Source organism: Tamandua tetradactyla, chromosome 3 (genome assembly GCF_023851605.1).
Source record: "Tamandua tetradactyla isolate mTamTet1 chromosome 3, mTamTet1.pri, whole genome shotgun sequence".
Taxonomy (NCBI): domain Eukaryota; kingdom Metazoa; phylum Chordata; class Mammalia; order Pilosa; family Myrmecophagidae; genus Tamandua; species Tamandua tetradactyla.
In genome coordinates, this window is record NC_135329.1 from 58,887,463 (window position 1) to 58,903,491 (window position 16,029).

The 16,029-nt window shown below is 42.3% G+C and overlaps 1 protein-coding gene across 1 annotated transcript in view; it reads left to right on the top strand.

The window, feature by feature from the left end:
- Positions 1 to 16,029, top strand: part of LOC143677337 (uncharacterized) — a 63,712-nt gene that overhangs the window by 14,669 nt on the left and 33,014 nt on the right. The window lies entirely within an intron of this gene.

Consider the following 16,029-nt stretch of genomic DNA (forward strand, 5'->3'; position numbering starts at 1 on the left):
ATCCCCCCTTTTAAAAGCCATTCCATTTCTGGTATATCACATTCTGGCAGCTAGCAAACTAGAAGAGCATGTTACTCTTATACCCTGCAACTTCACTACTTTTGTAACTGGCTTTAATATGGTTGTGTGTGTACATGAATGTAAGTGTGAATGTTTGTATATGTGTTTTATAGGATTCTCTCTTTAAAAGAGCATGTCATCTCATGAAGAGATAATTTTACTTCTTTCCAATTTGCATGCCTTTTATTTCTTTTTGTATCCAAACTGCCCTGACAAGAATTTTGTATGGTGTTTAATAGTGAAAATGAAAGCAGGCATCCTTGTCTTCTTCCTGATCTTTAGGAGGAAAGCTTTCAGGCTTTCTCCATTGTTTTGTCAGTCTATTAATATGGAGTATTGTGTTTGTTGATTTCTATATGTTGACACATCTTGCATTCTTATGTCCCACTTGGTCATTATGTGCATTCCTGCTAATATTTTTCTGGATTTGATTTGATAGTAGAGGATTTTGGCATCTATGTTCATGAGGGATAATTGTAGTTTTGATGCCTTTGTCTTGTATTAACACAATCCTGTACTATTTAGTACATGGTACTTTACTAGTTAGTTAGGAAGTAGGTGTTCATCTCCTGTTTTGGGGAAGAGTTTGAGAAGGATTGATGCTAATACTTCTTTAAATGTTTCATAGATTTCTACAGTGAATCCATCTTGTCCTCGACTTTTCTTTGGAGATTTTCTATATTTAATTCCTGTTTTTGCTTGTCATAGTTCTGTTCTCTTTCTTCTTGAATCAGTTTTGTATTTTATGTGTTTCTAGAAATATATCCATTTCATCTAAGTTACAAAGGTTGTATTCATTGTTCTTAGTATTGTTTTACAATCTTTTAATTTCTGTAGTCAGTAGTGTTGTCCACAGTATGTTTTTTGACTTTAGTTATTTGTGTTTTTGCCCTTTTTTTCCTTTTGTATTTAAAGGTTTGGAAATTTTCAAAGTATCAACTTTTTGTCTTGTTGATTTTTCTCTACTGTTTGCACTTTTCCCTAATCCATCTATGTCGGCTCTAATCTTATTATTTACTTCCGTCTCATAAATTTGGGTTTAGTTTGCTCTTTTTATAGTTCCTTAATATGTAGAGTTAGGTTTTAAGGTTTAATGATTTAAGGTTTTTCTTCTTTATAAATACAGGTGTTTGCACTTACAAATTTCTCTCTGAAAACTCCTTAATTTCATCACATAAATTTTGATGTGTTATAATTTTTATTCAATTTCCCTTGTGATTTATTTTTGACACATGTTGCTTAAAAATGTATTGTTTATTTTCCACATATTTGTGAATTTTCCTGCCTTCTGTTACTGGTTTTTAGTTTCTTTGCTCTGTGGTTGGAGAAGGTATTTTTTTGTGACTTAAATTTTTAAACATTTGTAGACTTGTTTAATGACCATATCATCTACCCTGGAAATATTCCATGTGCACCTGAGATGAATGTATATTCTGTTGCTGTTATTGGAGTGTCCTTTATATGACTGCTTAGATGTAAGTGGTTTATAATGTTTTTCAGTGCCATTGCCTTAGGATGTGAGCTGCAAATGGGAGAGTTCTACCTCTAAATTTATGTTTATGACTTGCCCATGCCGTCTTCTATTCTTGGAACACCTTGCAGCTACATCTACCAATGAATTCTTTCAGATACTGGCCTAGGCATCTATTTGTATGTCTTAATTGAATATTCAGGTCCAGTATTGGTGCCTATACAGAATTCACCAATATTTTGTGATTTTATCAAAGTATTTGCTACTAATAATACACTTTTCATGACTGCCTGTTCTCTGAGACACTGAATTCCAAAAGGTCAGAAATCAGTTCTCTCTGCTCCACTTTTGAACAGCAGAGTTTGGCATATGAAGTATTCAGGAACTTTATTGACAGAATGACAGACAGTTGTTTTGCTATTTGTTATTTATAAAAATCCATGTTTTAGAATTAATGTTTAAGGAAACCACTTTTTTCTTTTTATTTTTTTAGTTTTTTTATTGAGATATCTTTATGCACCATTCAGTTCATCAAAAGTACATAATCCATGACTCACAATATCATTACATAAATTGTATTCATCAACATGATCATTTTCAGAACATTTGCATCACTCCACAACAAGAAATAAAAAGAAAAACCCCAAACATCTCATACCTCTTATCTTACCCTCTTGTTCACTACTAATATTGTAATCTATCCTTTTTTTTTTTGCCTCTTATCTCCCCCATTATTTATTTCTTTATTGTCCTTATTATTTTACTCATCTGTCCATACTTTAGATAAAGGGAGTGTCAGCCACAAGGTTTTCATAATCACACAGTCATATTGTAAAAGCTATATTGTTATACAATCATCTTCAAGAATCAGGACTACTGGAATACAGTTCAACAGTTTCAGGCACTTCCCTCTAGGCACTCCAATACACCATAAACTAAAAAGGGATATTTATATAATGCATAAGAGTAATCTCCAGGATAACTACTCAACTGTTTGAAATCTCACAGCCACTGAAACTATTTTGTCTTACTTTTCTCTTTCCCATTTGGTCAAGAATGCATTCTCAATCCCAGGATGCCAGGTCCCAGCTCATCCCCACGAGTCATGTCCCAAGTTGTCAGGGAGATTTACACCTATGGGAGTCATGTCCCATAAACAGGGGAAGGCAGTGACTTCACTTGCCCCGTTGGCTTAGTAAAAGATGAAACGTCTGAGCAACAAAAAAGGTTCTCTGTGGGTGACTCTTAGGCATAATTGTAAGTTTAGCTTTCCTTTGCAAGAATAAGTTTCATGAGGAGGATTTGAAGAGCTATGGAGTCAGTGCCCAAACAAGGAATTCTGGAGATTAATGTGAATGTATATGGGGGTTGACTCAGTTTCAGGGATGGTTAAGTAAAGTCCTTTGATGGTCACTAAGCCAAACTCTTCCAGAGAAACCTGAAATGAACAAAATAAGAGAGATCATGTAGTTCTACTTGTTTAAATACAATAACATTTAGACACCTTGGTTTCAAGTTCAAAAACATTTAAAATATTTAATTAATGGCAATGACAGTGAATTTCCATCAGGAGGTCATTTTTTTAGGCAAATATATAAAGTGTATTTTTGTCCCATCCTCATTAGGGGCCCATTAGATAATTTAAAGGTTTTCTTTCCTATTTTATCAAAATTGTTTTCATGTTTATGCTTCATATCTAATTGATGAAGAATATTTGTTGGATTACTGTGTTTAAATTATGGCATCATTTGCTGTGAGTATCCTTTTTGGCTGTTAGAATAATGAATTCAGATTTTCTAATATTGAAGATGGAAATTTTTCCATAAAATTGACCCTTAGTTCATCCTGTCATGTTTTCAGTCTTGTTAAAATTATGCCTTCTGGGAAAAAATAATTGTCTTAGAGAGGTCTGATAATATTTAGAAGATTTGAAAATTTTTGACAGTGTCTCCTCTCTCTTTAATAATCAGCCTGTTGTCTGTGATTGTTATATTTTAATCACTAATTAAACATTTCCATAAAATTCTGTTCAATTTGCAAATAAATTCACTAAATTAGAAAAATACCTCAGGGCTCAGATTTCATAATTTTCATAAGGAGAGCATGAATGTGCATGCACCATGGGCTCAGAAAGCACTTCTGGGACTAAAAAGTCAATGACAACATTGTTATTGAGTACTTATCAAGCTAACCTCAAAGCACTGTGCATGTATCAAATTTTATCATTCAGAATATAAGTTGGTTAAAATATCACCCCAGTTTTACAGATGAAGAAATAAAAGCAAAGAAAGTTGAACTTCCTCATGTGAAAATTGAACCATGTCCCCCACAAAAAGCATGTTAATGTGCCATCCCTGAACCTATGGGTGCGGTTTGGGCCTAACCGCTAAACTATCGGGGACCCTCTACTCCTCAGCTTCTCACTGCTTGCTAGACGACACTGCCGCACGCAGAAAAGGGGCTCGAGCCGGGGGTCTGGGTCCAAGGGGCGCGCGCAGGAGACCTCGCTGCGGGTCTAAAGGACTGGAGGCCGAGTCAATTAAGGCATGAAGCAAGGTAGCTTTATTGTTGGTAGACGCTTATGCCAGGGCCGCCAGTAGCTAAAGACCACGAGGCTCGGGGAGCCCTGGATTATATACAGTTTGAGGAGAGGCGGAGTTAGGGTGTGGCCTCCAGGGGAGGGTAGCCAATCACACAGGGAGGACGGATGAGTGACTGTGACCATAGAGATGCTGTTCCTGAGTGTACCCGTAGCAGAGGATGTTGGGTAGGTGGAGGACTAAGGAGAAGGCCAATAGGGTTAGAGAGACAAGGCTGCATCATCACTAGTCGCTGGTGAGGCTTGTAATTCAGAGGCTTAGAAGAACCGGACGTGCCAAAATGGCGAGGGAGGGAGAGAAAGAGACTAAGCCACCAGGCCAACAATAAAATTATGCCACAATTCCTCTCTTTTTCTTTTTTAAAGAACACACTTGTGTGACAAGTGGCGGGCATGAACCTTTGCTGGGAGGGGCAGTGATAAGATTCCCCTTGTGTGCAAGGCTCAGGGTTTCAGGGGAAGGGTATGTGCTGAGCTGACCCTTATGCAAATCTCATGTGCCCCAGAAGAGCCAGAGGAGGTCTATTAGAGTGACCCTCTTCTGCGATCCTTGTGCGCACCCAGCGGTGCCCATCTGGTGGACCCAGATGCACGTACTCTGGTAACATGCAGCCCCCGTGGGGGAGTGTGAGGAATGTGGGCAGGCGATGACTGTTACAGCCTAGGGGAAGCAGGAGAGACTAGTCCTCCACTGTCCCCGGCCCGAGGGTGATCAGTCCTCAGGTGAGGCTAAGCCTGCGAGTCAAACCTGGGCTTGTCTGCGTTCCTCCATAGAACAGTCCGGGCGAGAAGGCTGAGCATAACAACAGCCAAAGCTGGGCCTCAGCTCGAGACCGGCGACAGAGAATGAGCAGCCTAGAAATGAGAAATGTTGAGGAGTAGTGCTATAAGTTGTGAGGGCGAGCAACGCTAGCTAACTATATCTGCACTTGCTGCCGGTTGTCTGCATAAGAGAAAGGGTTTAGAGTTGCTAGAGCAAGAAGTTTTTAGGTATGCAGTGAAGATTTAGTCTCGCAAGGTGAGACGGGGCATAGAATGGTTAGCCGGGATAGGAGTAACACAGATTTTAGGGAAGGGGTACCATCCATTGCAAACAGAGGAGGCAAGTTTACAAGCAGCTTAGAACAATTAAGTCTCTTTGCTGTTGTAAATTGAACACAGCGCTATGCATCAGATGGTTGATATTTTCTTGCATCTCCAAAGCTTGAGAGGTCGTTTGGGTCACGTTGAGGAGAGTCTCCGCAGTGACAGAGGCTTGAGTGAAGGTTACAGCGGCAACTGCACTGGCTGCTATAGCAGCGACGATGGCAGCGGCAATGGGGCTACGTGTTGCACTGGGCAAGTTGTTACAGGATTCCTAGAAATAAGACTTAAAAGGAGAACTTATTTTATGCAATCACGGGGGGCTCAAACGCGCTCTCCTTTTCGGCTGACTGGTAGATAACTCTCGGCAAAACCTGTGCTAGGATGCAAAACTGAGTTGTTGAAAATACTAGTACTGACACAGGGTGTTAGACCCGTGCTACATGCCCATTTAAGTCCTGGCGAAGGAATTAGGTAAGTGTTTCCTGAGGAATTGAACTCATTGGATGCATTTCTACTACAAAGTCCCTGGAAGCCTGCCGGTGGCGTGCCAATGCAAGTGCCCCTACCCGATACTTCCAACAGGGAATCGGGTACACTCGCATGTATTGCTCGTGCAGACACTTTTCCCAGGTTTGTTTGGATCAACAGAGGGAATGTCAAAGTCATCCGCCCCTGCAATTAAGTGACATAAATCAACTTCGAGGGAGGGCCACCACTGTCCCATGGGATGCTTACTATCAGTTTTGGTAGCCACGATATCACCATTGGAATTCAGGATTTGCCAAGTTTGTTTTACAGGTTGGTGAGGGTTGGGAGGTTCAGCACCTGCTAAAATCCTTTTAAGATGAAGTCCCAACAGAATACAGCCCAGCAGCTGGGGTCCAGCTACCCTGACTGCCTGCATCACTTTGTCCCGCACAGCTATTTTAATTATTCTTTTAATTAATATCACTGCTCACACTAGGGCCAGAGGACAAATGAATAAGAACCAATAATAGTTCATGAGATGTTAGTGATGGGGTAAACCTGTAAGCAGGAGTTCTTCTGGCTCCCGGTCTTTGGCTTTATTTGTAGAGGCCGTTGCTGGTCGGACGGAACGTGAAGGGATCCAGAGGGGTTGCGGCTCACTTTCTGGAAAGACACAAGCAAAACCGCGCCCCTGCGCTAGGAGCGGGACGGGACCTGACCAAGTGTTTGTGACTGGGTCACGCCAGTAGACTAAGGGGACCACTGAAGGTCGGTTGGCTGGGCCCCAATGCCTGTGCAGGGGTGACAGACCATCTTTGTCAAAGGTCAACAAATTTAAAACTATGAGGACTTGAGTAATAATGTCTTTGGGTGATGCCTGAGGCATGTTCTTTTCAATTTGAATTTTGATCCTTTTGTTTAGTGCCTCAACCATGGCCTGCCCCTGAGGGTTATAGGGGATGCCAAAATGGTGAGTGATGTTGTACATATCCAGAAAACTTTTGAAGGCAGCGCTGCGATACGCAGGACCATTGTCTGTTTTTAGGTCCCAAGGGACTCCCATAAAGAGAATTCCTTGCCTGAGGGCTTGAACACAATGCTTGGCAGTCTCTCCTGGGAGAGGGACCGCGTGACACATGCCAGAATAGGTATCTATAATTACATGTAAATATTTGTGCCGCCCGAAAGACAGAACATGAGTGACATCCATCTGCCATCTAGCGTTGGGCTTGAGACCTCGGGGATTTACCCCTTGTGGCTGTAGAGGTCCCAAGGGCACGAATGGAGCGCAAGTGGCGCAGCTTCTGACTAAATGCTTATCTGTTTCGATAGGCAACCCACATAGATGCCGGATTGCCCCTGCAGACAGGTGGAACCTGCTGTGTAACTGTTTGGCAGTGTTGACGGGGTCCTGCACGGTTGCGAGGACCTGGGCTGAGACAGCCCTGTCAACGAGCCGATTGCCTTCGGCAATGGGGCCTGGGAGGCCCGAGTGGCTGCGTACATGTGCAATGAACCACGGAGGCCCTCTTTCTTCAAGGGTGTTTTTTAGTAAAAATAAGAATTTGTCTATAGGCTTACTTGGATCGGGGTAGAACATGGCTAAGGTGAGGACTTTACAAACTTGGTAGGTGTACAAACTATCAGTGAAAATATTTACCGGCTCGTCAGGGAATTGTTGTAAGGCTAGGGTGACAGCTACCAACTCCCCTACCTGTACCGAGTGATGGTTTGATTGCACAACGCAGACAGGCTCTTTACGGTGAGGGACGAAGGCTACAAACGCGAGTTTGGTTTTAGAGGCATCTGTAAAAATAGTAGTGGCTCGCGGCACAGGGGCTGACGCTGGGAAAGGGTGAAAAGGACCCGAGCTTGGCCGTAGTGGGATGTGTCTGACTGCCTGACAGAGCTTGTGAGGAGGGTATTTGCTGGAGACCTCCCCGTGGAAGCCGAGCATTAGCGCCTGCATGTCGGGATTAAATTGTAGCAGCCAGGTAAACTGCTTGTCCTCAATAGGCCAGATTAGTACATCTGGAGGCCTCCCTACCAGCTGAACTGCTGCTTTGATTAGGTCTTGGGCTAAGGTTATCCACAGCTTTACCTGTGGGCAGATTTTACGGAGTTTACTTTTGGCTGGATGAATCCACATTAGGGGATCATCTTGCCAAAGAACGCCCGATGGTGAATGGTAAGTGTCTAGGATCATGGCTATTAGTGACTGATTAGGTTGATATCTACCCAGGTTACTGGAGGCAAAACATTCATTGAAAAGGTGTAAGGCTAGTTTCGCCTGCCATGTGAGCTTAATATGTTGATTAATGGCCTCGACTGTCTTGTTGCTAGTTTTTAACAATGAGAACAGTGGTTCCAACTGTTGGGTTGTTACGGGGAGGGCCGACCTGACCCAATTTATTTGCCCGCAAAGCTGTTGTAACTCATGCAATCGTAGGCGTTCCGGAATTTCAAATGAAAATTTAGTAGGTGCAACCTTTTGACCAATGGTATAGCCCAAGAATGTGTAGGGAGGAGTGGTTTGGACTTTATCGGGCTGGACAGTTAGCCCCAAACTTTGGAGATTAGCGATTAGCAACGACAAGACAGTCTGCAATTGTTCCTGAGTATCCGCTCCTACAAGCACATCGTCCATATAATGGAGAATAGTGGCTTGCGAGCGGAGAGGCTGCACAGCAACATTCACATATGCCTGACAAATGGCTGGGCTATTTCGCATGCCTTGTGGTAACGCTGTGCTGCCCCCATGTGGTTAGTAACTGGCACTGTGAAAGCAAACTTTTCTTTGTCCCTGTCATGCAACGGAATAGAGAAGCTCTTGGGGACGGGGCTGAGACCTGCCCCTTTGGAAGTTTAAAGGTGGGTTAGGTGCGTGGCAATTGCGTGCCCAGTGATAGCCATTGTTACACTTTGGGCAAGGGGTTTTGGGCTTTCTCTCTTGCCAGCGTTTTCCTTCCGGTGGCTTGGCCCCCGTGTCTCTCGGGTCAGGTTGCTTAGGACACTCCCGAGCAAAATGTCCAGACTCACCACACCGGTAACATTCATTAGTAGCTCTAAGTGCGAGTGCTAGGGAGTCAGCAAGATCTCTTGCGGAAGGGTTAATGTTGGAACAAGCAAGTACCCAATCAGAGATGGATTTCTCTCTAATGCCTGCCAGCGCTTGTCTGAAGATGGGACGGGCTCCCTCAAATATGAGTTCCTTAGCCAGCGCATTTTGCCCCTGATAATCGTGTATTTTGTTTTTGCAAGCCGCTTGTACCCTAGAGACAAAGGAGGCGAAATCCTCGTCTGTTTTCTGAATTAACTTGGTAATTTGTTCTGGTCTGGAGGCTGAACAATTACGGAAGGCCCGCATGGCTACTTCTCGTAACTGAACCCAAAACCCATACGGGGCAGCGGTATAGACCGCTGGGTCGAAGTACCGACCACTCCCGAGGAAAGACTCGAGAGGGATGCCGAGGCCCGGGGGCCCTCCTGGGTAATCTATCTGTCGAGCAGCCCGCTCGGCCTCTGAGTTGAAGTGTGCCTTCCAATCAACATACTGGCCTGGGGTGAGAATAGCTCTGGCTAGAGTTGTCCAATCGTGAGGTGTATTAAGCTGCGTGGACATTTCCTCTAGCAGGTGGGTCGCATATGGACTTGCAAACCCGTCTTCCTTGACCGCTTTGCGCAGTTGCTTGATTGCCTCTGCACTGTGAGGATACCAAGCAAGTGGGCGCTGCTGCGTCGGCTGGAGATTCATAGGGAAGCATCCAACCACGGGCGGCGGGAGGGGCCGCTGGGGCTCAGTAGGCCATGCCGCTGCAGCGGACTGAAGAGGTGGGCTACCAGGCCAGACTGGGCCGGCGGCCGTGGCCCCGGGGTCACAAAATGATGGACGGGTCTCACAAAAAGGCGGAGGAGGGGCATAAGATGGCGGACCAGGCTCCTCCCCTGTGAGAGGAGGGGTCGAGGGAGTGTCGTTCCGCTTTTTTAACTCCGGAGGAGGCGGAAGTGTGTTGGGAGGGAGTGAGTTACGAGATGGCTCCTGGCCACTCCCTTTCGGGAGGGTGGGGTAGAGGTTCTTCCTGTGGCTTTGCTCTTTACTCGAGGAAGAAGCCGGAAGGCCGCCATTTGTATCCCTCGGGGGATCTACCTCTAGCCGATTATTAAGCTGATCGAGCAGCGACTCGGCGACCGAGTCTGACTCAAAATCGGAGCCATCAGCCTCCGCGGCCCTCGCTCGGGCCGGGCGGCTGTCTGTCGGCGGCGACGAGCCCTGAAGGCAGGAGCGAATGGCAAGGAGAATGGGGAGCAACCCCGGAGGGAAACGCTTACCCTCGTGCTCCATTTTGTCCATTACTCTCGCAATTAGCTGATCGTAAGTGTCTATACTCCACAGGTGGCAAGTCACTAGCCACGGGTTAAAAGGAAGCAGGAGATCCCAATAAACCTGCAGCTGCTTAACAGAGACTTTACACTTATGAGTGTCTAAAAGCGCCGCTAGGGCACGGACCTGTGGTGCCTGCTGCCGAGTAATTCTGCTACCCATGTTCACCAAAATTTAGGGAGACAATTAGCCACTCCGATCAGGGCCTAGGACTTCCTTGGGAGTTTATTTGGGTGGCTAGTGCCGAGGGCGCTTACCTTGGACGAGGTCCTAGGGTGCCGTGGGAGTTCGCCGGGTGAGGAGAGAGGGGTCCCTGTTCGGGTGCCACTTGCGGTTTGGCCCAACCGCTAAGCTATCGGGGACCCTCGACTCCTCAGCTTCTCACTGCTTGCTAGACGACACTGCCGCACGCAGAAAAGGGGCTCGAGCCGGGGGTCTGGGTCCAAGGGGCGCGCGCAGGAGACCTCGCTGCGGGTCTAAAGGACTGGAGGCCGAGTCAATTAAGGCATGAAGCAAGGTAGCTTTATTGTTGGTAGACGCTTATGCCAGGGCCGCCAGAAGCTAAAGACCACGAGGCTCGGGGAGCCCTGGATTATATACAGTTTGAGGAGAGGTGGAGTTAGGGTGTGGCCTCCAGGGGAGGGTAGCCAATCACACAGGGAGGACGGATGAGTGACTGTGACCATAGAGATGCTGTTCCTGAGTGTACCCGTAGCAGAGGATGTTGGGTAGGTGGAGGACTAAGGAGAAGGCCAATAGGATTAGAGAGACAAGGCTGCATCATCACTAGTCGCTGGTGAGGCTTGTAATTCAGAGGCTTAGAAGAACCGGACGTGCCAAAATGGCGAGGGAGGGAGAGAAAGAGACTAAGCCACCAGGCCAACAATAAAATTATGCCACATATGGGTATGAACCCAATTTTAAATATGAACTTTGAAGATGTTAAAGTTGTTAAAGTTATCAAACACATATCCATATGGAAACCATCTAATCAAAAGTGACCAGCCACAATTGTGTGGGTCACATCTCCATGGAAGCAATTAAAGAGATCCCACCCAGCAATGTTGAATGAGAATTAAAGAACCTGGCTTTTCTGGGGGTACACAACAGTTTCAGACCAGCACACTGGCTTACACAGATCATATATAAATGGTTCTTGAATTTATCCTTGGGCTCTGGTATATCTGGTATATTTGGCATCAGGGATCATTATATCTAACCCTGCCCTCCAAACATATTGAACCTTAAAATCATTTAGTCTCTGGAAGCATGGCTGTTTCTGGTACATTTAAAAGTTAGGTTTCCTCCATGTCACTGCAACAGCTTCTTATTGTAGTGGATTCTAAAATGGCATATTGACAGGTTTTAAACACTAAAGGATCAATATGAGAATCTTAGTAAAGACAGATTTTTAAAAGGAACCAAACTACTGCAGTTGAAGACCACAATAACCAAAATGAAAAATTTTGCGGGGGGGGTTTCAATAGCAGATTGGAGTTGGCAGAAGAAAGAATCAGTGAGCTTAAAGACAGGTCACTTGAAATGAATCAGGCTGAGGAGGAAAGATAAAATTATAAAATATGAAAATACCTTAGGAAACCTCTGGGACACCATCAAGCATACCAATATATGCATTATGGGAGTCCCTGAAGAAGAAAGAGAAAAGGGGACAGAAAGGATAGTCAGATAATGATAGAGAACATTATAAACCTACCAAAGGACATGAAAACCCACATTCAAGAAGCCAAGAGATCATCAAATTGGATAAACACAAAGAAAAGTTCATCTAGTCTTGCTATATTGATACCGCATTCAAATTTAAAGGAGAGAATTATGAAAGGTGCAAGAGAAATGCAAAGTGCTGCGTACAAGAGAGTCCTAAGTAAATTGAAGGCTGATCTGCCATCATAAACCACGGAGGCAGTGAGTTGAAGTAACATTTCCTAACGCATTGTATATGTGCCCAACATCATTCTAATACCAAAGTTGGTAGAAGATATCTCAAGAAAAGCAAATTACAGCCTAATATCCCTTTTGAATATAAAAGCCAAAATATTGGCAAAATCCAGCTGCATATTAAAAGTATACACCATCACCTGCTTGATCCTGGAAATATAATGTGGCTTAACACAACCAATAAACCATATTAATGGAATAAAGTGAGCATGGTGATGTCATTTGATACAGAAAAGATATTTGACAAGAACTAGCACTCTTTCTAGATTAAAATACACATCCAACTAGAAAAACTATGGGACCTCAGCATGTTAAAAAGTATATAAATACCCCACTGATAACATCCTGAACAGTGAAAGACTGCTAAGACTTCTCTGTCAGGTCAGGAGCAAGCAAAGGATGCCCTCTTTCATGTCCTCCTTTCAGCAGTTTACTGGAGGTTCTAGCCATAACAATTAGGAAAGAAAATAAAGTAAAATGCGTACAAATTGGAAAAGTAGTATAACTCTCCCTGTACACAGATGATATCTTAAGTACAGAAAACACAAAAGAAGCTTGAAGGAAATTATTTGGACTAGTCAGTGTGTACAAGTTCATTGGGCAAAAAAAATCAAGTTGCTTTTATTTTTTTTTATTTTTTATTTTTTTTATTAATTAACGGAAAAAAAAGAAATTAACCCAACATTTAGAAATCATACCATTCTACATATGCAATCAGTAATTCTTAACATCATCACATAGATGCATGATCATCGTTTCTTAGTACATTTGCATCAGTTTAGAAGAACTAGCAACACAACAGAAAAAGATATACAATGTTAATATAGAGAAAAAATAAAAGTAATAATAATAGTAAAAACAAAAACAAAAACAACCAGACAGACAAAAACAAAAAAAACAAAACAAAACAACAACAAAAAAAAAACCTATAGCTCAGATGCAGCTTCATTCAGTGTTTTAACATGATTACTTTACAATTAGGCATTATTGTGCTGTCCATTTTTGAGTTTTTGTATCTAGTCCTGTTTCACAGTCTGTATCCTTTCAACTCCAATTGCCCATTATCTTACCCTGTTTCTAACTCCTGCTGGACTCTGTTACCAATGACATATTCCAAGTTTATTCTCGAATGTCGGTTCACATCAGTGGGACCATACAGTATTTGTCCTTTAGTTTTTGGCTAGACTCACTCAGCATAATGTTCTCTAGGTCCATCCATGTTATTACATGTTTCATAAGTTTATCCTGTCTTAAAGCTGCATAATATTCCATCGTATGTATATACCACAGTTTGTTTAGCCACTCTTCTGTTGATGGACATTTTGGCTGTTTCCATCTCTTTGCAATTGTAAATAACGCTGCTATAAACATTGGTGTGCAAATGTCCGTTTGTGTCTTTGCCCTTAAGTCCTTTGAGTAGATACCTAGCAATGGTATTGCTGGGTCGTATGGCAATTCTATATTCAGCTTTTTGAGGAACCGCCAAACTGCCTTCCACAGTGGTTGCACCATTTGACATTCCCACCAACAGTGGATAAGTGTGCCTCTTTCTCCGCATCCTCTCCAGCGCTTGTCATTTTCTGTTTTGTTGATAATGGCCATCCTGGTGAGTGTGAGATGAAGAAAAGGCAAAAATGCAGGAATTAACTGTCCACTTGGAAGAACTGGAGAAAGAACAGCAAACTAATCCCAAAGCAAGCAAAAGGAAAGAAATAACAAAGATTAGAGCAGAAATAAATGAAATTTAAAACATGAAAACAATAGAGAAAATCAATAAGACCAGAAGTTGGTTCTATGAGAAAATCAGTAAGATTGATGGGCCCTTAGCAAGATTGACAAAAAGAAGAAGAGAGAGGATGCAAATAAATAAGATCAGAAATGGAAGAGGAGACATAACTACTGACCTCACAGAAATAAAGGACGTAATAACAGGATACTATGAACAACTTTATGGTAATAAATACAACAATTTAGATGAAATGGACGGGTTCCTGGAAAGACATGAACAACCAACTTTGACTCAAGAAGAAATAGATGACCTCAACAAACCAATCACAAGTAAAGAAATTGAATTAGTCATTCAAAAGCTTCCTAAAAAGAAAAGTCCAGGACCAGACGGCTTCACATGTGAATTCTATCAAACATTCCAGAAAGAATTAGTACCAACTCTCCTCAAACTCTTCAAAAAAATCAAAGTGGAGGGAAAACTACCTAATTCATTCTATGAAGCCAACATCACCCTCATACCAAAACCAGGCAAAGATATTACAAAAAAAGAAAACTACAGACCAATCTCTCTAATGAATATAGATGCAGAAATCCTCAATAAAATTCTAGCAAATCATATCCAACAACACATTAAAAGAATTGTACATCATGACCAAGTAGGATTCATCCCAGGTGTGCAAGGATGGTTCAACATAAGAAAATCAATTAATGTAATACAACATATCAACAAATCAAAGCAGAAAAATCACATGGTCATCTCAATTGATGCAGAGAAGGCATTTGACAAGATTCAACATCCTTTCCTGTTGAAAACACTTCAAAAGATAGGAATACAAGGGAACTTCCTTAAAATGATAGAGGGAATATATGAAAAACCCACGGCTAATATCATCCTCAATGGGGAAAATTGAAAACTTTACCCCTAAGATCAGGAACAAGACAAGGATGTCCACTATCACCACTGTTATTCAACATTGTGTTGGAGGTTCTAGCCAGAGCAATTAGACAAGAAAAAGAAATACAAGGCATCAAAATTGGAAAGGAAGAAGTAAAACTATCACTGTTTGCAGACGATATGATACTATACGTTGAAAACCCGGAAAAATCCACAACAAAACTACTAGAGCTAATAAATGAGTACAGCAAAGTAGCAGGTTACAAGATCAACATTCAAAAATCTGTAGCATTTCTATACACTAGTAATGAACAAGCTGAGGGGGAAATCAAGAAACGAATCCCATTTACAATTGCAACTAAAAGAATAAAATACCTAGGAATAAATTTAACTAAAGAGACAAAAAACCTATATAAAGAAAACTACAAAAAACTGTTAAAAGAAATCACAGAAGACCTAAATAGATGGAAGGGCATACCGTGTTCATGGATTGGAAGACTGAATATAGTTAAGATGTCAGTCTGTGTCTTTTGATTGGGGAATTCAGTCCATTAACATTTAGTGTTATTACTGTTTGGATAATATTTTCCTCTACCATTTTGCCTTTTGTATTATATGTATCATATCTGACTTTCCTTCTTTCTACACTCTTCTCCATACCTCTCTCTTCTGTCTTTTCGTATCTGACTCTAGGGCTCCCTTTAGTATTTCTTGCAGAGCTGGTCTCTTGGTCACAAATTCTCTCAGTGACTTTTTGTCTGCAAATGTTTTAAGTTCTCCCTCATTTTTGAAGGACAATTTTGCTGGATATAGGAGTCTTGGTTGGCAGTTTTTCTCTTTTAGTAATTTAAATATATCATCCCACTGTCTTCTAGCTTCCATGGTTTCTGCTGAGAAATCTACACATAGTCTTATTGGGTTTCCCTTGTATGTGATGGATTGTTTTTCTCTTGCTGCTTTCAAGAGCCTCTCTTTCTCTTTGACCTCTGACATTCTAACTAGTAAGTGTCTTGGAGAACGCCTATTTGGGTCTAATCTCTTTGGGGTGCGCTCCACTTCTTGGATCTGTAATTTTAGGTCTTTCATAAGAGTTGGGAAATTTTCAGTGATAATTTCTTCTATTAGTTTTTCTCCTCCTTTCCCCTTCTCTTCTCCTTCTGGGACACCCACAACACGTATATTTGTGCGGTTCATATTGTCCTTGAGTTCCCTGATACCCTGTTCAAATTTTTCCATTCTTTTCCCTATAGTTTCTGTTTCTTTTTGGAATTCAGATGTTCCATCCTCCAAATCACTGATTCTATCTTCTGTCTCTTTAAATCTGTCATTGTAGGTATCCATTGTTTTTTCCATCTTTTCTACTTTATCCTTCACTTCCATAAGTT